Source organism: Enhydra lutris, unplaced genomic scaffold, assembly GCF_002288905.1.
Source record: "Enhydra lutris kenyoni isolate GAN:26980312 unplaced genomic scaffold, ASM228890v2 scaffoldscaffold42, whole genome shotgun sequence".
Taxonomy (NCBI): Eukaryota; Metazoa; Chordata; class Mammalia; order Carnivora; family Mustelidae; genus Enhydra; species Enhydra lutris.
In genome coordinates this window covers 16,092,044-16,099,853 of record NW_019154126.1, presented here as the reverse complement: position 1 = coordinate 16,099,853, position 7,810 = coordinate 16,092,044, and positions in this window count along the sequence as shown.

The following is a 7,810-nucleotide window of genomic DNA, read 5'->3' as shown; positions in this document are numbered from 1 at the left end:
AGTAAGAAGAAAGAGAGGCAACATCCTTAAAGTTCTCAAAGACGAAAACTCAACATTGAGTCTTTACCAGTGAAAACACCATCGTTGAAAGATAAAGGCACATAAAAACTTATTTAGACAGTTGAAGCTAAAAACATTTGTTACCAACACACCTACACTGGACGAAACGATGAAGAATGTTCTTTAAGCAGAGGAAAGTGACTCCACATGGAGATTTGTATCTGCACAAAGAAATGAGGAGTCTAGGAAATGGCGTTTCTGTGGATACTATAAAGAGATTTTGCTTCTAATTTAAATCTCTTGAAAAGATAATCAACTGCTCAAAACAATAACAGTGCATCGTGGAGAGTACATAATATATAGGAATAAAATGTATGATGGCAATAGCATGAAGGCTGGGAGAGAGAAATGGAAGTATACTGTTGAAGGTTCTTATACTATATGGGAAGAGAGATTAGATTCTGAAAAGGTAATAATGTATGATGTATACTATGCTATGAACCCTAAAACAATTACAAAAATAATGCCATAGAAAATTATGGCCAATAAGAAAACTCAGGAAGTAAATAGAATCAATAAAAAAATATTCAATCTGGGGACTTCTGCTTTGGGCAAATTGGTATAGACTTATTTGTCCCTGTTAGGTACAACTATAAACTTTGGACATAAGGCAAGAGGCAACCAAAGGAGAACTCTACATGTTAGAAAAAGGAAAACAACTGATTGGGGACCCCAGGACTACAGGAGAAATAGCATCAGGTTGTCTTATAATCCCCCTGCCTAACAGAAGATGGTGACTCAGACTTGGCCTTTTCTGACCTTTAACCTCAGATAGGTAGGTTCATTTGCCTCCTGGACTGAATGAGACTCCTGTCAGGAACAATAGGCAAGCTCAGCAACACCAGCAAAGGGGATTGATTGGAAGCCTTGTTAATGGTAAGTGTTCAGGGGAACCATTCACCCTTTCTAGTGGGAACCCGAGACTTCTTTCTCCAACGAAAGAGACTGGAAGACACTAGCATGGGGGATCCCACTCCAAAAAGTGTGTGGCCCAGGAGGCACTCTCATTCTCCTCTAGACCTGAGACTCCCTCCCACCTTTCACCAAAGACACTGAGTGGCTAGGTGGCACTGAGAAAAGGGACACACCACAGTAAGGACCGGTTCAGGAAGTCTCCTTGTCCTCCTGGACAGATAATCCCTTTCTCCACCCAGAAACACTAGATACCCTGGCTTGGGTAAACTATACCCCATCACAAAGCAGGGAAGTGGCAGTCAGAGAAAGAAGCAATCTCCCTGCTGAGCAAGGAACCCCATGTGGGACTCAGTCTCAGGACCCTGAATCATGACCTGAGCCAAAGGCAGACGCTTGACTGACTGAGCCACCCAAACCTCTCATTAACATGTATTTTAATCACCTGGTGATCTTGTTGCAATGCAAATTCTGATTGATTAGGTCTTACATGGGACCTAAAATTCTGTGTTCCGAAAAGCTACTGATCCAAGGACCATGTTCTCAATAGCAAGAATTTGCTTCAGTCCCTTCTGAACTGAATAGATGGCCCTTCTCCTGGCTTTTTAGAGCACTGCAATGACTCTAGAAGCCCGGAAGCCATTGAACTTGAATTCTACTGATAACAATCCCTCAAACACTTATCACAGAGATCTCTGGGCTAGCCTTGGTTGCCATCTTTACTGTGTCATAGTTTTTAATATTCTTCCAATTTTGAGATTGTACTGAAAAATCCCTTTCAATTTATTTCTTTCTTTTTTGCTGTAGCTATCCAGAGTCAGTTTCTGTTGTATGTAATCAAAACGATCTTCACTAAGAGGAGATGTGTGTTGGACTTGAGTACGAAGAAATATCCATATTTGCAATATGAGGATATGAATTACCCCCGCACCCCACCCTGCCTCAGAATATAACAATTGAGATATTTTCTTAAAAGTTTACACAAGCCCACGGGCGACTCGGAAAAATTCCTCTCCAGCATGACCCCCCCCCCTCCTCTTCTAGGCTCCTATCCAACTTTCTACTTGATCTTTCCATCTGAATATCTAATAAACATCTCAAACTTCATATGTCCAAAACAAAACCTAATCTTCTTCAGCAAATGGCACCAGCTTTCGTGTAGTTGCTCAGAAAACTTTAGAAAATGGGCCTGATTTCTCTTCTTTCTTTCCCAAATCCAATTGCTGAGTAAGTTCTGTCATTTCTACCTTAAAAACAGCCAGAATCCAACCACTCACCATCTGAACCATTTTATCCTCCTCGAAACCATCCTTCTCTCACTTTGGAAAACTGCAATGACCTCCTAATTACACTTTCTGCTTCTAGTCTAACTTTGCCACATGGCAGCCAGAGTGATTATTTTAAAAGGTAAACCAGACCATTCTACTTTAATGCTCAAAACCCATCAGTAGCTTTTCATCACACCAAAATATGAAATCCAAACATGCTACCATGATCTATAAGGCCAAGTGTGATCTGACCCTTGACTGAACCTTTCACTTCAGTAACATCCCCTCTCCTCCCTGCACATCTTGTCCAGCCATGCTGGTCACCTTGTTATCTCTCCACCTGGAGGAGGGACCTCACAGGGCAGGGATTTCTTCTGTTTTGTTCACTGCTGTATTTTCAGAGTCTAGCATAATGCCTGACACAAAGTAGGTGTCAATTAATTGTTCTTAAATAAATGAGTAAAATTTAAAAATACTAACACCAAAGGAAAGCAGAGAAAAAGGGACAAGGGAAGAAGAAATAGATGGGACAAATAAAAATAATGAGATGGTAGATATAATTTAACCATATTTATAATTATATTAAATCACAATGGACTAACACTCTAAGTAAAAGGTAGAAATTGTTGGGTTGGAAAACAAATAAACAGAAAATCAGAATCAATGCATGCTGTGTGCAAGAAATGCATTTTAACTATACAAGTACAGTTAGGTTAAAAGTAAAAGTATGGAAAAAGATACATCATGTTAACACTAATCATAAGAAAGTTTTAATGGCTATATTAATATCAGGCAAAGCAGTTTTAGAGCAGAGGATATTAGTAGTGATAGAGAAGTTCAGTTCATAATGATTAACAGAGCCAATTATAGAACATAACCATCATAAGTGTTAATCCATTTAATAACAGAACTTCAAAATATAGGAAGCAAAAACTAATAGAACTGCAAGGATAAACAGATAAATTATGAAGTGTCCTTAAACAGACCCACATGTATATAGTCAATGAAGTTTTGACAAGGTTGCAAAGGCAATTCAGTGAAAAAAAGGACAGTCTTTCCAATGAATTTTACTGGAACAATTGGATAACCACGTGTGCAAAAATGAGTATCAGTTCACATCTTGCATCATGTACTCTAAATGCATCATGTAACCTAAGTATAAAACATAAACTTATAAAACTTCTAGAAGAACATGATTATCTTCAGAGAAGAAAATCTTTGTGAAGTTTGATTAGGCAAAGATTTCTTGGGGCACCTGGGTGGCTCAGTCAGTTAAGTGTCCAACTCTTGGCTTAGGTCATGATCTCGGGGTTGTGAGATCAAACTCCGTGTTGGGCTCCACACTGGATGTGGAGCCTGCTTACAATTCTTCCTCTTCCTCTCTCTCTCTGTCCCACCACTCTCCCTTTCTCTCTCAAAGAAAAAGAAAATTTCTTACATAAAACATCAAAAATACAATCCATACAAGAAAGCAGTTTGATAGGTTAGATTTCATCAATTGAAGAACTCTGCTTTTTAAAAGAACTGCAAAGGGAATGAAAAGGTTATTGATGGGGAAAAATATTTGTAAATCACTTATCAGGATGCTTATATTTGGAGTATATAAAGAAGTTTCAAGACTCAATGATAAGAAGATTAAGAGCCAAAAAAAAAAAATGAGAAAAGATGTGAATAGACATTTCACCAAAGGGAGTGGGTGGTAGATAAGTTCATGGAAATACACTGGACACAGGAAAATGCAAATTAAAACCACAGTGATGTATCACTGCACACTGATTAGAATGTCTAAAATGAAAAAGACTGATGATAGCAATGTTGGCCCAATGTTGGAACTCTCACATTCTGCACGTGAGAATGTAGGTTTATACACCTTTGGAAAAAATTTGTCGGTTTATTAAAAAGGTAAAGATACACTTACTATATGATCTAGCCACTCTTCCTCTAAAAATAAAAATATGTCAGATATAGATTTATACACAAATGTTCCTGGCAGCTTTATTTGTAATAATCTCAAACTGGAAACAACTGCAGTGCTCCTCAACAGGTGAATAAGTAAATAAACACTGGTATCTCCATTCAGTAGACTACTGCTCAGTAATTAAAAAAAATAGTTTATCAATATTTGTGAGAACATGGATAACTCTCAAATAATTATGCTGAAATATTTATATTGGACAAAATAGACTTTAAAACAAAGTGTAACAGCAGACAAAGTAGGCCCTATATAATAATAAAGGAGACAATCCAATAAGAAGATATAACAATTGTAAATACTTATGCACCCAACATGGAAGTATTCAAATACATAACAAAGTTAATAATGAGAATAAAGGAACTAATTGATAGTAATACAATAATAGTAGGGAACTTTTGAAACTTCATTTATATCAATGGACAGATCATCCAAACAGAAAACCAAGAAGGTAACAGTGGCTTTGAGTGACACACTGGACCAGATGGAGTTAACATACATTCAGAACATTCCACCCTAAAACAGAAGAATACACATTCCTTTCTAGTGCACATGGAACATTCTCCAGAATAGATCACATATTAGTCTCAACAAATTAAAAAAGATCAAAGTCATACCATGCATCTTTTCTGACCACAACTCTATGAAACTAGAAATCAACCACAAAAAAAAAAAAAAAAAAAAAAAATCTGAAAAAAAAGCACAAATACATGGAGGTTACATAACATGCTACTAAACAAAGAATGGGTCAACCAAGAAATTCAAGAAGAAAAGGAAGAAATAAAAAATTACATGCAAAGAAAGGAAAATGAAAACACAATGATCCAAAATCTGTGGGATGCAACAAGAGCTGTTCTAAGAGGGAAGTTTATAGCAACACAGTCGTACCTCTAGAAGCAAGAAAAATTCAGATAAACAACCTATTCTTATACCTAAAGGAGCCAGAAAAAGAAGAACAAACAAAATCCCTGATCAGTGGAAGGAAAAGAAAGCAATAAAGATTTGAGAGGAAATAAATGATACAGAAACTAAAACACAAACACAAAAACAAAACAAAAAAACCCCCCAAAAACCAGAGAACAGATCAATGAAACTAGGGGTCGGTTCTTTGAAAAGATCAATAAAATTGGGGCACCTGGGTGACTCAGTGGGTTAAGCCTCTGCCTTCTGCTCCAGTCATGATCTCAGGGTCCTGGGATCGAGCCCCGCATTGAGCTCTCTGCTCGGCAGGGAGCTTGCTTCTCCCTCTCTCTCTGCCTGCCTCTCTGCCTACTTGTGGTCTCTCTCTCTCTGTCAAATAAATAAATAAAATCTTAAAAAACAAAGAAAAGATTAATAAAATTGATAAGCCTCTAGCTTGACTCATCAAGAAAAAAAGAGAATGGACCCAAGTAAATACAATCACAGGGGCGCCTGTGTGGCTTTGTTGGTTGGACGTCTGCCTTTAGCTGAGGTTGTGATCCTGAGTCTTGGTATCAAGTCCCAAGTAGGGATCCCCGATCAGTGAGGAGTCTGCTTCTCCCTCTGCCCTCTGCCCCCACCCCTGCTCTCTCATTCTCTCTCTCCCAAATAAATAAATAAAATTTTAAAAATGATAAAATCACAAAAGGAAGAGGAGAAATAAAAACAAACACCAAAGAAATACAAACAATTGTAAGAAAATATTATGAAAAATTATATGCCAATAATTGGGCAACCTAGAAGAAATGGACAAATTCCTAGAAATAAGTAGTCTACCAAAACTGAAGAAGGAAGAAATAGAACATTTGAACAGACTGATAAACAGCAATGAAATTGAATCAGGATCAAAAGCTCCCAGCAAACAAAGTCCAGGGCCAGATGGCTGCACAGGCAAATTCTACCAAACATTTAAAGAAGAGTTAATACCTATTCTCAAACAATTCCAAAAAATAGAAGAGGAAGTAAAACTTCCAAATTCACTCTATGAGACCAGCATTACACTGATACCAAAACCAGATGAAGACACCACAAAAAAGAGAACTACAGGCCAGTATCTTTGATGAACATAGGTATAAAAATACTCAACAAAATATTAGAAAACTGAATCAAACAATACATTAAGAAAAATCATTCATCACGATCAAGATTTATTCCCAAGATGCAAGGGTGATTCAATATCTGCAAATCAATCAAGGTGATGCATCACATTAATAAGAAAAAGGATAAAATCCATATGATCATTTCAATAGATTCAGAAAAAGCATTTGACAGAGTACAATATCTATTCAGGATAAAAACCCTCAACAAAGTTGGTTTTGAGGGAACATACCTTAACTTAATAAAGACCTAATATGAAAAACCCACAACAAACATCATACTAAGTAATAAGACAAGGATGCCCACTTTCACTGCTTTTATTCAACATAGTACTGTGAATCCTAGCCACAGCAATTGGCCAAGAAAAAGGAAAAAAAAAATGTTTCCAAATTACTAAAGAAGAAGTAAAACTTTCACTATTTGTAGACAACATATTATTTATATAAAAGCCCTAAAGCCCCAACCAAACAACTATCAGAACTGATGAAATGAATTTAGTAAAATCATGTGATACAAAATCAATGTATAGAAATCTGTTGCATTTCTATGTACTAATAATGAAGCAGCAGAAAGAGAAATTAAGAATCGAATGGACATTGGGGAAGGTATGTGCTATAGTGAGTGCTGTGAATTGTTTAAGACTGTTGAATCACAAACCTGTACTCCTTAAATAAATAATATGTTAATTAAAAAATCCAATTCCACTTATAATTGCACCATTAAAATTAAAAAAATATATTGGAAAGAACTTAAACAAAGAGGTGAAAGATAGGTACTATGAAAACTGTGAAACATTGATGAAAGAAATTGAAGATGACACAAAAAATGGAAAAAGATTCCATGTTCATGGATTGGAAGAACTAATGTTGTTAAAATGTCTATAATACCCAAGGCAATCTATAGGTTTAATACAATCCCTACCAAAATATCAATATCCTTTTTCACAGAACTGAAACAAATAATCCTAAAATTTGTATGAAACCCCAAATAGCCAAAGTAATCCTGAAAAAGAAAAACAAAACGGGAGGTATCACAATTCCAGACTTTAAGTTATGCTACAAAGCTATAGTAATCAAAGTATGGTACTGGCACAAAAATAGACCTATGGATCAATAAAACAGAATAGAAAATCCAGAATTAAACCCACAATTATACTGTCAATTAATTTTCAACAAAACAGGAAAGAATATCCAATGGGGGAAAAGAGCGTCTCTTCAAAAAATGGTGTTGGGGGGGTTGCGCCTGGGTGGCTCAGTGGGTTAAAGCCTCTGCCTTCGGCTCAGGTCATGATCCCAGGGTCCTGGGATTGAGCCCTGCATCGGGCTCTCTGCTCAACAGGGAGCCTGCTCCCCACCACCCCCCTGCCTGCCTCTCTGCTGACTTGTGATCTCTGTCTGTCAAGTAAATAAATAAACTCTTAAAAAAAAATGGTTCTGGGGGGGCGCCTGGGTGGCTCAGTGGGTTAAGCCGCTGCCTTCGGCTCAGGTCATGATCTCAGGGTCCTGGGATCGAGTCCCGCATCAGGCTCCCTGCTGAGCAG